The 19,630-nt window shown below is 37.8% G+C and overlaps 1 protein-coding gene and 1 non-coding gene across 3 annotated transcripts in view; both read left to right on the forward strand.

Annotated features, from left to right (window-relative positions):
* Fgf14 (fibroblast growth factor 14) overlaps positions 1–19,630 on the forward strand; it is a 694,358-nt gene that overhangs the window by 549,689 nt on the left and 125,039 nt on the right. The gene's annotated exons all lie outside the window — the stretch shown is intronic.
* On the forward strand, positions 16,065–16,171 carry LOC111816767. Its single transcript, XR_002821105.1, has one exon. It is a non-coding gene; the product is annotated as a U6 spliceosomal RNA (small nuclear RNA).

Raw genomic sequence — 19,630 nt, forward strand, 5'->3', positions numbered from 1 at the left:
TAATCACAGCACTCTGGAAGGCTAAAGCAGGAAGACCCTGAGTCCAGCCTAGACAACTTAGTGACTTAAGAAGATCCTATCTCAAAATAAAAAATACAAAAGACTGGGGATGTAGCTCATTGGAGAGGACCTGTTTCAATCCCTGGTATTGAAAAAACAGTGCTTTTTCCATAATCCACGTGTCTGTGCTGAAGCTTTCTAACCTTAAACAACTACATACGCAGTGTTTTTCTCTTTTGGCTTTGCTTTTGCATTTTTCCCCCAGAACCAGGGATTGAACTCAGGACCTTGCCCTTGCCAGGGAAGTACTTATTCCACTGAGCCATCTCCCTGACCCCTTGCTTTTGCATTTATGCTCATTAGGAAGTAAATTGGGATTATTTCTTTTCCCTTCAACAAGAGGACAAAATAGTGCACAAGGAAAAACTCACATTCTTCATTATGAAAAGATGGTTTCAAAACTGTACATTTAGGACATGGTCTTGTCTGTGAGTAATTAGGAATTAGAAATAACATCCATTAACATCTTATTGAAAAGATTAAAGTTATATAGCTCAGACTGAAATACATAGACCAAAAGTTTTCTTGGATTCAGCCTTTTATTGGAAACTCATGTATTTTGGCTTCAGGCATTTCAGGATTGCAGTGACACAGCTGCATATAGCAACTGCCCTGTTTTATAACTTGTAAAATAGAGACACCTTAAGGGAATAAGTGTTATTTCACATGTTATCTGACTTAGGCTTTGTATTAGTCATTCTCCCACCCCTGGGATAAAACACTTGACCCAGGTGACTAAGAGGAGAAGAGACTCATTTTGCCTTATGGCCACAGGGGACTCACTCCAAACATGGCAGGCTGGCTCCAAAGCAGGAGCAGAAGGGGACAAAAGCGGGGCAGAGGACAGCTGCTCGGGCCTTGGCCTATAGTAAGCAGAGTGTATATGAGAGGAGAAGACTGTGGCTGGAACACACCCTTCCAGTCTGTGCCCACTGTGTATCCCTTCTTCTCACCAGCCCACTGCCCAACAACGTACTCAGCTATGAGCCTACCATGGGCTACTCACTCATGAGTATAACACCCCCACGGGGTGATTAAAAAGCAGAAATGATCGTCTCCTGGTTTGGGAGTCCAGGAGTCCCATCACAGTGTCAGCTGGTTGGTTTCCTCCCAGGGCTGTGGCACAGTGTTCAAATCTGTCTTTTAGGGAGTGTATTGGAGATCCTTTACTGTGTGAAATCCTCACGCTGGTGTCTGCTCTCATGTCCTGTCGGTGAGGCATTGTCATGTGTCTTTCTGCATCTGTGTCCTATTTTCACTTTTTACAAGGGAATCACTCATGTCAAATTAGCTACTATTCCAATGACTCATTTTAACTTACTCATCAATATAAAGACACACTCAAGTATAGATACATTCAATCATAGATACTAAAAGTTAGGAGTCTAACAACTTTTGGTAGGACCCTGTTAAATCCATAACATATATCTTAAATTCTCTAACCCTAACAAATGATATGAGCACCTTATGCCATTGACAACCTCAACACCATATTGGGAGAAAATGACTGAATTAATGAAACTGTTTTTACTGGAAAGTTTCAAGTTAAACAATAAGAAAAACTATCATCAGGATGTTTAACATTTCAAGTTGAGTTAAAATATATAAGGGTTTAATCTAACCTGTAAATCATAAAAACTATATCCACCTGCAATGAAAACTACTTTATTCCATTACATTTGAACCGTTGATTCTTTGATCTTACCATCTACCTTGAACCTCTACTTCTTTTCTTTGACTTGTTACAAATACATGACTCCTTTATTTCCTCTCCATGGGGAAAGCTAGTTTGTATAAAATTCTAATTTATATATTTACTTTGGAATCTTTCCAAGTTGTTGCAACTTAGTGAACACATTGGCTCACCTGGTTTCTCTGTTTATGAATGAGGATATCCCAGGGGCGCTGAATGAATCCTCAGGCTCAAACTCTAAGGTGAGAGTTAGAGGTAGACCTGGATTCCTGACTCCTAGGAAGTCTATTTCCAGGAGACTGAATCATTGCTCAGCCAGGTAGCAGCTGGAATCCTTGGCTAGAACCCATGAAACACCACCCGAGAACCCACTGATGTCTCACTCAGATCACTCACTGATTCTTTCTTGGGTCTAGGCTTATTAGTGTCTAACATGATTTTTTCCTCATATTTCTCTAGTTTGTCCCAGAGATAGATAAGGATTTTGTAATAGAAAATGTCTTCATGCTTATAATTGGCTTTAAATTTCACTGAGGTCTTGTGTGAGAGATGAGTTAAATTTTGCTTTTTACTACAAGAGCCTCTAAAAGAGATAATTTTTTTTTTAAAGTGAAACCTATAGTCTTCTTCAGTGTCTTTCAATATTTGAGGATGTCTTCATAAGAATTGGAGTCTCTTAGAGGGTGAATATATTTATCTCACAGAGTTTAATAAGAAATGTTCAGCAGAAACTTGGTTACCATGACCCACAGGCCTGGATGAGTTATGTTCACTTACTTGCACACACACATGAATCACAAACATATATATCACTACCTTACTAGCATAAAGAAACAGAGATTCACTTGTTTTGTTTTTAGTTCAGTAGTTTGTTGTCTACTGCATTTGTCCTCATAACCTATAACACTTTTGATAATGAGAAAAATAGAGAAATTATATTTAATTTAAACAACTAAAATGATCCTATAACTCATTTTAGAGAGGAGGCAAGAGTTGATATAAATTGAAAGTCTCCCTAGAAAGTAACTAAAAGGATTTTGAAAGGCATTTGCTTACCTTAAATCAGAGACTCTGATAATTATTGACAATCTATTAAATTACTGTTTCTTTTATGAGGATCTCCAGACATTTATGGATGCCACCAACCTATCTGAGCCTTTCTTCCTCATTTCTAACCTAAATTCTGGTACATCTAGAGAGGTCATTTTCTTCTGTCTTGTCTCCTAGATGATAGAGGAGAAGGACTGACTTTAAGAACCAAGAAGGACATCATAGGTCAAAGTTTCAACTTTTTCAGTTTAGAAGTGAAAAATCTGAAGGCAAAGAGAAATACAAAATTGGGCAATATATTTAGTAGAAAGGACAGGAGCAGAATTCTGAGTAATTTTCTATTATAGTGCATGACTTTTTCCTCCATTAATTTATGGATGAAAATGTACCTTCTGTTCCCTTCTGTCTTTTTGTTTTGTTTTGTTTTTATTGTTTTTTTCCTCTTTATTTTTTCCATATTTTTACTGATAAATAAATAGCAATGAGACAGTTTCAAATTAAATTGGTAGGACAGTTCCAATAATTAACACATTGCATACTGCCTTCCTAGTGGTTACCCTTCTGATTTCCCACAAGTCTCTTCAAAGCTCTTTTTGGGTCTCCACTACATGAAATCAGTTTTTTGGACACTTTTGAAATCTTTTAACTTACACTGAATTGGGGATCTAGAGAAGGCCTGACCAGGCATAAAGACATTGAGATGATAAACTGGGAAATAGTCACTCTGCCTGCCTTGATTTGGAAACATGATTTGGATCGTTCCACCAAGGAGAAGTCTGAACTGCGAGTCCAATGCAGTGGCAGCTGAGGCTAGCCTACTGACTCTGACTTTGCATTCCTGACCTCAGCCTCTGTCCCCTGAAGAAATATGTAGATTAAATCCCAATAGCATAGAGAAAAATGCCATGTTTTATAGCTAGTGTCGCAAACATGCATTCTATTTCTGAGAAAAAAAGTCGGTTCATGTGGGTGGAAAATGCCTTCATCCTTGGAGTTCTTATTTTGCCAACATGCTACTGAGTAATACGTAAATTTTCTGTTTACGTTTCATAAAGTTTAATGAGTTTAAAGAACGATGAACTAAACTTTCTTATATAATATTCCAATTAACAAAGTGGTGAGCCTGTAGGAAAGAAAATCTGGAGCTTTTTGGTCAAAATCTCTTTCTCTTTTTGTTCATTTGTTTTTGTTTTTTCAAGGTTTTTAATTCAATTGGCTTTATTGGTAGGATTTTTTAAAATTTTATATTATGCCTACTGTCATTATCACTGTTTTCTCTCAACATGAAATTGCTTCATGCAATCCCTGAAATAGGATACAGGTTTAAAAAAATCTCATTTCCATGTCATTTTTGTGGTTTGCTACTAGATAAAAAATAAATGTAGTATAAACATATGATGAAATTTAAAAGTGTATTCAAGATTCTAATGCAATTATGGTTCATTTAGAAACTATATTAAAAAATTAATCTTATCTGATGCTTAAGATTTATATAGAGGAAATGTCTTAAATACTGGTAATCATTTTCATAAAAATTTATTGCAACTTGTTGCAATGATATATCCTTGAAAGACCATTTCATTACCTCAATTAGAGAAGACAAATTTATGTTTGTGGAAAAATTATGCATTTTTTCATGTAGGTGATTTTACAAATCTAATTTATTTAATTTGAGAGCTTTTTGAATCATCCTGAAATGAACACCCTGAACAGCTACCACAGCTCTTCTCATGGTGCTTAATGAAATACTGGTGTTTAAAGGAAAATTCTAGTATTTATATTGCTAATTTGAGTTTACATAAGAAAAATGTTTACACATCTTATTCAGTATTTATGCAACTCTCAGGGAAATTTCTGTATGCTCTGATTGCCAAACTAAATGCCTACAAATGTGAAGGTCAAGAAAAGCCAGATAGTGATATTTTAACATGCTTCCATTTTCTTTTGTGCTAAAACCTTTTATGAGGTTACTTGTGGTGCATTTAATCCTTGTAAAAATTTCTACTTTTGTATAGAAAAGGCTCATGCCTTTCAAGATGCTGGCAAGATTTAAGTTAATTATGCAAGGGGCATTTCTCATTTTATCATACTTCACATAATTGGACTGTGCCATTGTGTTGTTTGTACATTAAAGATTTTGAGCAACTCTGGAGCTAGTAACTCTATTGATGCCATTTTCCGATAATGTATGCTCAAGTCATGTCTTGGTGTTATATTTTGTAATTTTTGCAATATCTCCATTTTTTTCATAAAAATGTCCTGATGGTCCATTATCTTTGATGAATCCATTAGAATTGTTTGAGGGTGCCACAAGTCCTGCACATAAGATACATAAGATAAAAAATTTACCTGATAAATATCGTGGGTGCCAACTCCTCCACTGACCAACTGCTGGCCCACCTGCCTCCCTTTCCTTGGCTTCCATCTTCCCTTCAACAGGAACACTATTGGAGTTATTTAGTTTGTAAGCTTAACCCCAATGTCTAGGTGTTCAAAGGGAAAGTTCCATTTGTGTCCAAATAAGAATGTAAAGACAAGAACACTTTTTGAGGAACACTGAAAGCTGCGATGCGTGAACGCTCTTGCTTGGAACAGTTATCCAAGTTATGAATGAAAAGTTACTTAAAGAAAGTATGATCTCTATTCCAGTGAACACATGGATGGGAAGAAAGTTAAACATCACTGTTCATGTGGAGCAAGTTTTACTAGTCCAGATAGAGGGTGAAAGCAGTCACAACATTCCCTAAGGCAGAAGTCTCACCCAGAGCTAGGCCCTGAGTTTTCTATGCTATGAAGGCTGGGAGGAAGGAAGCTGCAGAACTGGGAGAGCCAACACCATAACGTAAAGGGCAAGGTGAAGCATGCTGCCAAAGCTGCAGTAAGTTATCTGAAGATCTAGCTAAGATCTTTTACCAAAGTGAGAAGCCAGCAGATTTTCACCCTTCTATCGAAGGAAGCCGTCTAGGACTTGAACAGCTGGAATGGAGAAGTCTTCACCCTGCTTCAAAGCTTCAAAGAGCAGGCTAACTGCTGTTCTAAGCTAATACATCTGGTGACTTTAGCTGAATCCAATGCTAACTCACTGTTCTGAAAATCCTCGGGTCCCTTAGAATAACAGGGGATCAACTCTGTCTGTGTTCTGTAAATGGATCCACAAAGCCTGGATGAAAGAATGGCTGTTTGCAACATGGTTTACTGAGTATTTTAAGTCCGTCATTGAAACCTACATCTCAGAAAATGGTGCTTTTCAATACGTCATTGCTCACTGACAAGTCACCAAAGAGATCTGGTGGCGATATACAGTGAGATCAATGCTGTTTTCATACCTGTTAACACAACACCCATTCTGCCACTCCTGGAGCAAGGATTGATTTTGTCTTTGAAGTTTTATTATTATTACTGTTATTATTTATTTATTTGGTACAGGGTCTACAGGTTGTATAGGGTCTCACCACATAGATCAGACTCAGTTATTCTTCTGTTTTCAGGCTGCCAAGTGCTGGGATTACATGTGCACGCCACCACGCCCAATCTCAATCACTACCTCAGTGTGCCCCGGGGGCAGGGCCAGCATGACATGCCAGGGATTGAACCCTGACTGCTGTGTCTGCCTCAGCAGGCCCTTTAGTCTGCTGAGCTATCTGGCAGACCCCAAGTTTTATTATTTTTTAAAGACTACAAAATGATAAAAAAAAAATTAGAAATAATGCAAAATTCCATTAAACAAAGTAATAGGAATTAGACAATAGTTGTTGCATTACATAATGTTATCTTCAAATTCATTGTTTAGGTTACCAGATATAAACCTACAAAGTTGTGCTTAAAAAGTTATAAGAAATTAAGAAGAAGAAGAAGAAGAAGAAGAAGAAGAAGAAGAAGAAGAAGAAGAAGAAGAAGAAGAAGAAGAAAGTAAGCATTAAGTTATCTTTTCAACAGACCAGCAGAAATCAGCAGTACAATTATCCAAACTATTTAAGAAATACATTTTGTAAGGCTGTAGCTGCTGTGAACAATGATTCCTCTGATGGGCTTACGCAAAATAAATTGAAAACCTGGAAAAGGTAAACTATTCTAGATGCCTTCAAATTCACCTGTGATGAGGTAAAAATCCCCAAATGGATGAGGATTGGTGAAGTAGATCTCAACTCTCACGGATGATTTTGTAGGACTCAAGATTTCAGTTGGGGAAGCAATTTCAGCAGTGCTTAAAATAGAAAGAGAAATAAAAGTGGAGCCTAAAGATGTGGCTAAATTGCTGCTATCTCATGGCCAAACTTGGATGCACAAGAAGTTGCTTCTCTGGACAAGCAAAGAAAATGACTTATTGAGATAAAATCTGCTCCTCATAAAGATTGTGTGAATGTGTCCAAATGATAACAAAAGATTTAGAAGGTTACACGGATTCAGGTGATAATACAACAGCACTCGGATTTGAGACTCCAAATGAAGTTCTGCAGGTGAAGTGCTTTCAAATAATACCACATTCTACAGAGATGTATGTCATACAATAAAAGTCAGTAGAAGAAGAAAACTTCATTCTTGTTGTATATTAAGAAATTGCTGGGCTGAGAGATAGCTCAGTGATCTAAGTGCTTGGCAAGTGCCAGGACCCAGGCTTGATCCCCAGTACCACATGCCATGCTGGCCCTGAGCCAAGCCGGCCACTGAAACTGGGCATGGTAGCACACAGCTGTAAGCCCAGTGCTTGGGAGGCTGAGACAGAAGGATCACTATCAGTCTGAGCTGCGTAGCAGGACCCAGTTCCAAGTCAATAAATAAAAAAATTTCAATTTTAAAAAAAGAAGAAAGGAAATTGCTGTGATCATTCCAACTTTCAGCAAAAGTCAGCGACCATAAACATTAAGAAAAGTTTTTTTTTTTTTTTAATTTTTTGTTATTTTAGGGAAGGGTCTACAGGGTGTTCTGGGTCTCACTACTAGATCGGACTCATAGTGATCTGCCTGTTTACAGCCTCCCAAGAGTTGAGATTACAGGTGTGCACCACCATGTCCAGTCTCATTTGCCGTCTCAGCGTGCCCCGGGGGTGGGACCTGCGCAGCAGGCCTGGGAATCCAACCCCTGGCCCCTGCGCCTGCTTGCGTGCACTTCAATCCGCTGAATTATTTGGCTGGCCCTCAAGAAAAGGTTTTTTTTTTTTTTTTTTTTTTTCCAGCAAAAAAATTACAGTTTCTTAAAGACTCAGAAGGTCATTAGCATTTTTAGCAATATTTTAAATTCTAGGTCTGTACATTCTTGGCCATAATACCATTGCACATGGGATAGATTATAGCACAATGAAAACAGAACTTTTATGTGCACCAGAAAATGCAAACGTTCTAGGGTCACACTCAACTGGAAAACTTGCTTTATTGAGGTGGTCTGAAACTCAACCTGTGACATATCTGAGTGTACTAGTAAGTTGTCCGGTCACTGAGACAACAAACATAGCACCCACCATTGAAAGGAGGGAAGATTTAATGTGGCTCACAGTTTCAGGAGTGCAGTCCATCGTGAGCGTGCTTGTAGACAGAAGCCTCCTGACAGAGGTTTATGGCAACCTAGAAACAGAGCAGGGTCACAGAGCAGGATTGGAGGCAGCAGGGGGCCACATATAGCATCCACGGCCACCCCTCTGTGACCCTCCAGGCACACCCAGCAGCACCCTTTGCTAATCTGGTAGGCATTTCTCAATGCAATGAAGCTGATACATTAAGATTAACAATCTCACAGAGAAATGCCTATCTTTTCACTAGGAATAAGGAAATCAGGCATTACTTTGAATCGTGTATTTTTTATGTCATTCTTCCTGGATCACTTAATTCATATGATTGTTTGTATGTTTGTGTTTTACTTCACTATTACATATCACAGTAGCCCTATTAATAAATTATATACACTGGGCACATTAGAAACAATTCCTATTAAATAAGTTTGCATACAGGATTTTAAGAGAACTGCATACAGTAATATGAAGAAATATTGGAAATACTAGCACATTTGCCTTCTGAACAGATTGTAGGCAATTTGACCAGATATGCTGAATATCCATGCAATTATACATCTAGCTTTCTGCCACCCACCTCCCCCCTATGGGAGAGTCCAGACTCTTCCCTGGAATTCACAGCTTTCTAACAATCTAATCTATGAAGCCTGCCTTGCCAGGCCCACTACCCACACCTCTACCACATCCCAAAACAATAATCTCAGCACTCTGGGAGGCTGAGGCAGAGGATTTACAAGTTCAAGCCCAACCTGAGCAATTTAGCAACTCTCTTTCTTTTTAAAATATCTATAACACTAAGGAGACAATATGATGTTTGCTTAGTGTGAGAACCTGAAAGAGAAAATAAAATCTGAATGGTACAATTGATACTGGTAATAGAGAATGAACCTGTTCAAAAGGAAGGAATTACTGAGTTGAGAAGGACAGGAAAGGAAGTGGGGGAAACAGATCTATCTATGTATATAAGTAGGATGGTTTGGACAACTAGACTGTGGATTTCTCCTGGTTTATGGAAAGGAGCAGTTAATGCTTACCTTGTTATCTCCTTTTTTCAATTCTTTGTCCTTTTTCTCTTCTTCTCTTATATATTTCTTTTTTGTCTTTTTTTCAAATTTTGTGTGCATATATCTAGGAATGAACAACTAATTTGAAGACAACACTATAACACTATGCACTACAGCAAACACTCTGAAATTCTTATTTCCTGCTAAGCAAAATTCTGTGTCACTTATAACTTTTCTGTTTTGATACTATTTGTAATCTATTTAAAAAATAAAATAATTAGAAATAAAATCCATAACATGTCACAGGGAGTGACTTATGGCCCTCATGCTGTTCTTCATTTGCATATCAGCATTTGCTTCTAAGTCTCAGATTCTTTTCTTGCTTCCCCTTTATGTACCACCTCTTCTTGCTCCCTTACTGTGATTTTTTGCTCTTTCTGTCAATTTGCCTTCACTGTGGTCTCCTGGCTTCCCCCTCTCCTGCTGTTCCCTCACCACTACACTCAAGCCCTAATTAGTTTCTGCCACTGGGTATTTTCAAATTATTCACGCACCTTTGCATTTGTCTGTGTTAGTGAGCATCTTAGTGATGTGTTCTTCCCAGAGCCAGCAGAAACTTCATCCCACATTCTTATATCAGATCACGATTGTTGTGTGTTAACTTGCAAGGTCTCAGTGAGTACTTAGTAAGAAAATACTCATGAAGGACCTGGGATCAGAAATGACCCCCACAGGCAAAGCAGGCTGTAATAGCCCTTGCAATTACCACTGGACAGCCCAGCAAATTTCTAAATTTCACCTAAATTTATCAAGAAATTTTACTTTTTTCTGTGAAGGCATATATACTGTATTAAACAGCTGACATAGGTATCTTTCTTAGTTCAGAAGTTTAAGAAGATCTGGGAACCGTAGATGACCATCTGTATTATTAAGGGCTTACTTGCAAATCTCTTTCGTTTTCATTTTCTGCCTTGTTGCCACTACATGACAATTACAAAGTCCTACTGCGTGCATGACAGGGTGCTAAGTATTTCATATTACAAGTCCTTCCTTTTGGGTCAACAGTGCAGATTTCAAGGAGGTTAGGAGAATTCACTCTACCAAGTACTGAAGGGAATCAGCCCCCGTGACAGTGTTCTGGATGTAAATCTCTCTCCAGGGGTTTCTTCCATCCCAAGGAACACTACAGCCTTCTATACTGCTCACACCATGAATCTGCTGCCTCCAGCACCTCAAGTGGGCCCATGTCTGCTCAGATACATGCGTGTGCCTCCGAGGAAAATGGCCCATGCACACTGTGCTGCACCAATTAGGGAAATTATGCTCTTCTGAAAACAAAAGTCCATAGGAATGCATGCTGATAATGCGTGTAGTGATCGCATTTTCTCTCTTAATCTTTGGGAGCTATGAAAGGAAGAAAGGCATGACTGTGCTGCCCAGGCTAATCCTAAAGCACGACATATTAGAACATCGGTGACATTCTGCCATAGAAGAAAGAATTAAAACTCAGAAGCTGAGGCATACTGTTAGAGAAGAGATCTGTAAAATGTGATTACACGTGTACTTAAATAAGATGTTAGATCCTGTAAAAATGCAGTTCTTAAGATAATGGGCATACGTTCTGCCCTTTATATAGCAGGGCTTCAAAGCAGAAGCTTTCTATGGGAAGTGATGTTGGTGTGCATGGTCTGTAAGGCAGTTACAAGGAAAGATGACTTCTAGAGGTTGCGTGGGGCACACACATAATGTTCTGGGACTCAAATTGTATGAATGTTATGGTTTCTGTCTAGCTGTCACCCTGAAGTCTGATATACTCATAGGTGTAGCTTTGGGAAGATAACTAGATCACAGGCATGCTGCTTCACAGTGGATTCGGGTATGGATGAGCTTATAGCTAAATGTAGTGTTGGGAGTTGCAGCCTGTTTGGAGGAGGCTGGCCCGTGGGCCATGGCCTGGAAGGATTTCTCTCCCTTCTCCTCTCTTGACCCTTCTCCCTGCTTTTGCCCCCACACCACGAGCTGTTTCTCCTCTACCAGGCCCCTCTGCCTTGGAACCAGCCCACTAACAGACTGGAACCCCTGAAACCTGTGATCTAAAACAAACCTCTCCTCATTTAACTTGTGGGTGTAGGGCATTGTGTCTCAGCAAAGGCAGAATGACTGATAAGATGAGCAATGTAATGTTAAAGTCTGGTGGTTACACTAGCATTGCAGGGTTCTAGCCCCCTCCCTATTTTAGTAAACTTTCCAAACTGGCACCAGTGTAGACATTTCCTTTGTATATGGCTTTGAGCAGGTCTCGTTTTAGGGTCTTTGCTATATGTTCTAATGTTTGAGTGCATAGGCAGAAAACATGCATACATATTATAAATGAAAGGACTTACATTTTTGGAACTAACTGTCCTAAAATACTCACTTAAATTAAATGATTATCTTTGAAGCTGTCCACAGCAGGTCTTTATATATACTATATTCCAGATTAATTTTATAAACCTGATATTGGAACATTTTTCCTCATAATGATTTAAAAATGAAAGATATAGATAACTGATACTATTTGTGCTATGTATGTGCCCCATGTTTTTTTATCATAAAGCTCAAGAGTTTGAGAAAACTCTTTTCCCACTCTAAGTGTGGGCCTGTCCCTCTCCTTATGTGTTCATTCCTTTATTCCTTCATTTATTCTTTTTCAGGAAAACTTCCATTTATGGACTATAGGTGAGTTGTATATAACTCAACTCACCTTCACCTTCACCCCACAGTAAATTTAGCTATACTTTCTATTCCTTAATATCTAGTTACACAATCTTTTTTTCATTTGCCATAAGGATTTGACTGCATTTCCATCTTCTTCCTATCATGAGTTGAACTCAAATTAAGTAGTATCATCTCAGTATATATAACTTATTCACAATCAAGTACACATATGGACTGAGATGCTTACTAATAAATGAATGAATGGTGGCAGGATGTGTGAACTTGAACCGAGTGTGAGGCTGCAGGGAGGTCCTAGCCAGCTGTACCCCCATGAGGCAGCACTGAGGACCCCGTGGACAGTGAGCAGCCTGCCCTGAGACCATATCTCAATGTAGAGTTGATGGGGCACTATGCAGATGCCCTGCACATGGGGCTGAGAATGTTCATATCCTTCATCTGGTGCACAATGAGGTAGGGACAAAGGCTGATTGGTTTTAAAGATGGAGGAAAAACTAGATTATTGAAAACAGAAATGTCATATTAATCGGCAAGTATGTTAAATTAATCTCCAAAAACATTTGGCTCCAAGAAGAGTTCAAGAATTTTTTTTTTATTAATTTTATTGAGAAACAGATAGCAATGAGATGGTTTCAAAACTGATTAATAGGACAGTTTCAATTTAAAACAGAAACACTAAATCTCCTGGAAGAGAAAAGAGGAGCAACTCTTGAAGACATAGGGGTAGGCAAAGAGTTTTTGATCAAGAATAATTGTGACTAAATTTGTCTTGTTTCTTAACTGCTATTTTATAACCTTGTAATCCGAAGTTACAAAAACAATTCTGTTGTGCACCAGCACATTATAGGAACTTGAGACATATTTGTTGCTGGTGTCTTCACTTGGGTGGAGTCACGTAGATGAACGGTAGCTAGGATGACCATGTGTCCTGGTTTGCCCAGGACAGGTCTGCTTTGTAGCACATATTCTATTATAAATATGAGTGCTACCTTCTTCCATTCTCAAAAGTGTTCTATTTTGTGGACAAATTATGAAATAGCCTTAATTCTAATTTACTTGAAGTTTTCAGTAATTATTTTGAAGTTTGACAAGCATAATATAATGAAATAATGCTGATGTCGAAAGAATAACTCATGATGAACCTTGTTTAGTGACGCTTTTTGCTCTTCAAGTCATACTGGTGAGGACCTAATGCCATCTATTTCTTTCTTCAACTTACTCCTTCACCCTTATAATTTCTTTTTCCACTAGAATAAAATTCTAACTCTAACCATTTTCTTTCCTGAGAGTAGGTTAAACATTCTCCCCAGTCATCCTGTAGCATCCACCCTTAGACCTTCAGAACATGTCCTGTTTGTGTAACCATCCTCTCTTCTGCTTCTGAACTTACCTACTGAAGCCATCTCTTGCCTTCTCTGTGAGTTTGCAGATCAAACAGTCTCTTTATCAATCCATTTACCATCTATCAGACAAGATTCTACAATAAGCTTAACCTTATAAAATATTTACTAATGTGCTGCTAAAGCAAGAAGAGAAAAAAGTCCTGTGTACATTATTGAAATGAAGAGAAAGGGCCAGGGACATAGCTCAGTGGCATAAGTGCCTGCAAGGCAAGCTTCAAGTCTTGAGTTCAATCCCTGATATCAAAGAAAGAAAGAAAGAAAAAGAAAGAAAGAGAGAGAGAGAGAAAGAAAGAAAGAAAGAAAGAAAGAAAGAAAGAAAGAAAGAAAGAAAGAGAGAGAGAGAGAGAAAGAAGCAGAGATACAAAGGTGGAGTGTTCAGTAGCAATCACTGATGCCTGTTTTCTGAGTCTAGGGAGAAACACTGGAAAAGGGAAGAGCCAAATTTGCCCAGCAACAGAGCTTCACGGCTTCTCCTCTAACCCTGCCTAGGAGTTCCCTCAGTCAATGTCCCATATAAACCTGCAGCTATACTGAACGAGCAGTGAATTCCATGGCAGAGTTATCACTAACAGTTTGCAATGTTGCCAAAGAACACTTGAAATATTTAAAACTTGGCATATACTTAATTATATTCACAATTAGTTTTATCCTGCATAGCAAGGTGGTTGGCATAAATCACTATGGTAAGTTCTGTTTTCATGTGAAAACTAAGCATGTGTTCCATAACTCTTCTGTAGAAAAGGTGGGCAGACATGCAGAAGATCTAAATGAAGTGGCAAAGCTTGGATTTGCAACTCAAGGGTGCCCAGATACCAGGAGCATTGTGCTGGTCTATCAGAAAGTCTGAGACATCAGGTAGAGAAAGGACTGACCTAAAGGTAGGTTGTCAGCCCCACAAGGGGTCAGGAGAAGCTGGCCACCCTGTAACTGTTTTTGGGGTATGTATAGGTTTCTGTGATACAAATTCCAGAGATACTCTAACTTCCTGCTTCCTGCCTCTGAGCACATGTTTTACCACTAATTACAGTGGATTTCCTCACCTGCTAAGGGAGATGCTGAACTTGTTACACACCTTGGGGTATTAAGTATGTTTGGTAGGACATGACATTTATGCTTAGTGGTAAATTATGGTGGAAAACAAAACTACTGCTACTACAATATTATGTAAAATGGACTAATTTATAATACCTTTGAGTTGGCAGAAGGTGGAGATTATGGGGAAAGAATATCTCTTTGAGTTGGAAACTAATCAATGAATATATAGTAGATTGCCTTTTTGAATTTAATGTCTGCTGGGGCCTTTCCTCCTAAACTGCAGTACTATTCTGACATGAGAAAGTAGTGTATTTCACATGGATAACAGCACGCAAAAAGGCTAAATAAAACAGTCCATTTGGATTGTCCTTCGATTATTATCTGTTTATTTGATATATCACATAAGATATTTAAAATCAAAGTATAACAACTACAAATGGCATAGGTACCAATTTTCATTCCTGAGGCCAATGGGATCCATGTCACCACATATTAATTGGATTGTGTGAATTCACGGTCCGTCCCCGAAAATATTCTGTTATATTCACAGATGAGGATTTTTGCACTTCAGCTCCACACTTAGATTGTAAACACCCAAGAACTTGACTGTGGAGACTTCTCATGACCAGGAAACCAGACAATAATGCCCTGATAGCGCCTTCTTAATGCTCAATCATCTGTCTAAAGAACGAAAATCTAAACCAGAAGTCATCACTTGATTACTTATTGAAGCATCCTAAAAGCACATACTGTCAAAGTTTCTCAAGAGGGTTGTTTAGTTAATGTGTGAGAGAAATGCTTAAACTATTTAAGGACAAATGTTCTGTAGTATGTATCTAATTGTCAATTATTTGTACCTAATTGGCTGTTGTTCATATACAAAACAGTATTTACTCCTGTGTGTTAAATTATTGAATGCAAGTGGAAATTCTTTTGATTTAAATCCACAATTCTTTCAATGTTATTTCAATAATATTATTCTTTCCATTTTTGGAATATCTTTATGTCTACATCTTAAAATTATCATTTTTTTTTTGGCAGAACCGGGGATTGAACTCAGGCCCTTGCACTTTCCAGGGAAGCACTTATTCTACTGAGCCATCTCCCTGGCCCCTATCAAATATTCTTAATAGAGCTAGTCACATAACTTGGAAGGGTATCATTATCATAGTGGATAAGAGAATTCTTTTTTTACATCACTAAACATAAATTAAAAATATTTTAAGTACTAAAGGAAATAAAATATTTGACAATATAAATTTTTTAAGTAATTGAGAAATAAGGAAAAGTTGCCTTCAAGTAATAAAAATAGCTAAACGAATCACTAAACATAAATTAAAAATATTTTAAGTACTAAAGGAAATAAAATATTTGACAATATGAATTTTTTAAGTAATTGAGAAATAAGGAAAAGTTGCCTTCAAGTAATAAAAATAGCTAAACGAAACTTGAGATTGTTTCTCTATAATGTGTTAAAATGAGGAGAATATTAAAAAAATAAAACAAAATGTGAATATGACATATTTAAAATCACCATGTTCATTTCTGTGAATTAAATGGGCTAGTGAAACTATAATTTATTTCATAATTTAAAGCATGGAGTGCTCGCTTTGACAGCACACATACTAAAATTGGAATGATACCGAGATGATTAGTATGGCCCCTGCGTAATGATGAGACGCAAACTCGTGAAGCATTCCATAGCTTTGGTGTTGAAACTGTCTCATTGCTATTTCTTTCTCAATAAAATTAATTTTTAAAAAATGTAGTCCTTTACATAGGCAGTTGTTCTTCTATATGAGTAAATCTGAAGTGGCAGCAGGAATCCAATTTGCTCTGGATTTAACTGAACTGATATTTACATTTCAAGGCGCTTCATTCTCCTTCACCAAGAGGAGACTGAGACCCATCTTTATTTCAGTGGTGTCTTCATTGGGCACTGAATCACAATAATTTATTTAACTCATTCTTAAGCGAACATAGAACCATATTTTCCACTTTTCCTGAGAACAATAGGTTTTATTTTTTCCTTTGTCTGTCTGAAAGGTCAAAGTCTAGTCATATTTTAGGCAGAAATATCCCTAGAAGGAAACCCTGTGTATTGAGTTTTCACAGATTAAAGTTTTTCCATTTTGAGTCTGTACACATGGCATAATATTCTAATTCACACAACTTTATAGGGCTCTCTTTCCCAGTCCATGAGCGGTAATTTAATTAACATACCCCCAAGAAACAGTTGGTTCGACACAGTGGACAAAACCTCTAATGAAGCTTGATCTTCAAATTTTGCTTCTGTTGTTGGGGGCCTACTGGGAACCTCTCTTTCAGTCTTTGTGGCCTCCAGGAAGCAGTAGTACCAGTCGTTGTTTCAGATGAGAGCCAAAAATGGCAAAATTTTGCTCTGCCTCTTTATTTCTAAATACCATCTTCAAACGCTGAACTTTCCTTTTTACTTAAAGTTGAAATCCAAACCACTTCTCAGGATCGACTATATAGATGGGGTATAAATTAGATTTCAATGACCACTAATACTAGAGAAAATCAAAAAGAACGTAACTTTGTATTCCTTTCAAAGTGCACAAAAGGTCTTTGAAAATTACGTTAAAATTTTACATTTCAGCAGACATGAACCAGTGCAGAGCAGTGTGTTCAGAGTTACGAGGTTCTAGCTAACATTAGCTCTGTACTGTTACTAGGATTTTCACACATCTGAGTCAGTAATGTTGTAAGTTTCTCAGATAATTATAATAGATGCTCTTGATTCTGATCTAGGAGAAATGTAACTCCTAACCTGTTAGATGTCAAGTGTGCTCAATTCCTGGTCACATAGGGAATGAAAAATGAGGAATAAATTCATGAAACAAAGTAATAATTAGAAGACTTTTATTGCAAATAGAAAGAGAAAAATAGCACCTGGATTTCAAGGAAGGGTCCTTTTTGGGGTGGGCACTAAGGCTTTCTGTCAGATGTAATTTATACAAGAAAGACTCAGCATATGTACAGTGTAGATCACACAACCAGCTATAGAATTAGTAGCCACTTACCTAACATTGAGCTACTGTGGAAGCAGGCAACAGAGCCAGGTTACACTAAGAGAACAAAGGCATTTGGGGAAAGGATGGGCCGAGGTGTCTGGTCACACACTTGGGTGACTGATGCCTGTCTGGACTCACTGGGCCAGTTGTGTATAATTACCCTATAATCTCAAATTACTGTTTGTCCCTTCAGAGCCATCTAGGCCTGGCCATCGCGCCTTTAGCTGGAAGCCCGGCCTGCTTCACATTCGCCTGCAGCCATAGCTCTGAGGTCTCTGTGCTTGGGCTGACTTCTCTGAGAAGCCCAGTCCTCCTCCAACTGCACATTAATTTCTATCTAACTTAGCTGCCTATCGTAATTCCATCTACCCATGGGTCTAACCATAGGAAAATCCAGAAAGAAATAAAAAAAACTTTCTGAAATCAGATAGAAAAATATAAATTTTGCCTCTTTGATTACTATTGTCCATTGGAAATATTCCTTGGTCATTTTAAAAAATAATTTATTGAGAAAGAAGTAGCAACGAGATAGTTTCAAAACAGTTTAGTAGTACAGGTACAATAACTAACACATTACATATTATTGTCTTTGTAGTAGTTATTCCTAGTACAAGATGCAAACATGATATCTTGTCTAAACACTATTAGTTCAAAACTTTCTTCTCATTAAAATAAGAGAAAGTAGCTATATATCTATGCTATTTTGTATATATATACATATATATATATTTCACTACAAAATGGTTCTTCATTTACCTCCCCCTGTTTTGTTTACTTTTGTCAGAGATATGTATTCCATTGCCATTCATATATTGTAGGTGCATGAATTCAGCAGAGTAAGCCAATATAGTCCAGTAGTCTATAATAGTAGTGGGTTATCCACATGACTGGCAATGTCAGAAGTTGTTGACTTGAGCCTTTTATAGCTCAACATATTAACATGGCTTTACTTTTTATACCTCGTTTTTATACTTTTCTGCTGGATGGTTAAGACCAAGATAAAGCAAGACCTATGTAACAAAAAATGTAACTTTTGTATCTGACAAGACTAGTCAAATTCCCTCAGGATTTAGCCTGAAACCCTGTACTGCAGTTTGTAGATCCTTTGTCAGTGTCTGCCATGTGGATGAGTCACAGTCATTGCTTGAGCAATTTGCTCTCCGTGAAAGCCTGAGAGAATGTTCTCTCCAGGTGATTCTCCTTAGACACACTCTACATTGTCAACCACTTTCCTCTGTGGCCCCATAATCTCCTTGATTAGAAAATTTGGGGCTCCACTGAGTTACAGGATGTCACAGTACAGGTTCCCTTATGTCCTGAGTCCTCACTGACCTTTAAGGGCTAGATTGGTCATTGTTTAATCATCAACTTTTTCATTATTTGCAAACTTTATGCAGGTAAAAATCATATGGACTAATTGGTGATTCTCTTGAAAAACTATTTGCCGATACCTTGCTAGAGCATGCCCATGTTGTGCACAAAGTTTATTTTCGCTATGACTTCCATTTTTTTTCTACTTTGCATAGTGCAAGAACTTCTTGCTTATTTAAATCTTTAGAAGAGCAAAGGGCAAAAAGTACATTTTACTCAGAAGAGTTCTTATGAATATTATTACCAAGTGACCAAATTTTTTTGCATAAGCATGCATTAGATCTACCAGTGATTCGCTTTCAAATATAAATTTTAATCTTCGAATAGTGACTTTTAATGTGCATCTTGGCTTCAGGCTTCAGGATGAATCACTATGCCTGGAGCAAGATCTTTGTCGACGATAGAACTGAGCATTCAAAGGACAAGGGGGAATCCACAGGGGAATGCTCTGTCCCCAGGTCACCTTGAAGAGAAGACATAGCATTGCAGAACAAAACTCATAAGAACTGCAACAAGTTGCCAGGTCAGAGCAGAGTCGCCTGCTCCACATTTTCTCTTTAATGGGAACAAAGCCAGGAAGAAGTTCCTAGTGGGGACTGTTACATTTTGGAATATATTAAAGACTGTGAAATTGATTGTCATTGAGCGTTCTCCTTTGGAAGTTTGATGTAGGAGTTTGTTAGCCTTAAGTTTGACTGTATAAACTGAGTGATTATGAGCAGTAATTTATGAAGTTGTCTTTCTTCAAGGAAGAATTATTC

This window comes from Octodon degus, unplaced genomic scaffold (genome assembly GCF_000260255.1).
Source record: "Octodon degus isolate 3935 unplaced genomic scaffold, OctDeg1.0 scaffold00039, whole genome shotgun sequence".
NCBI classification, from domain to species: domain Eukaryota; kingdom Metazoa; phylum Chordata; class Mammalia; order Rodentia; family Octodontidae; genus Octodon; species Octodon degus.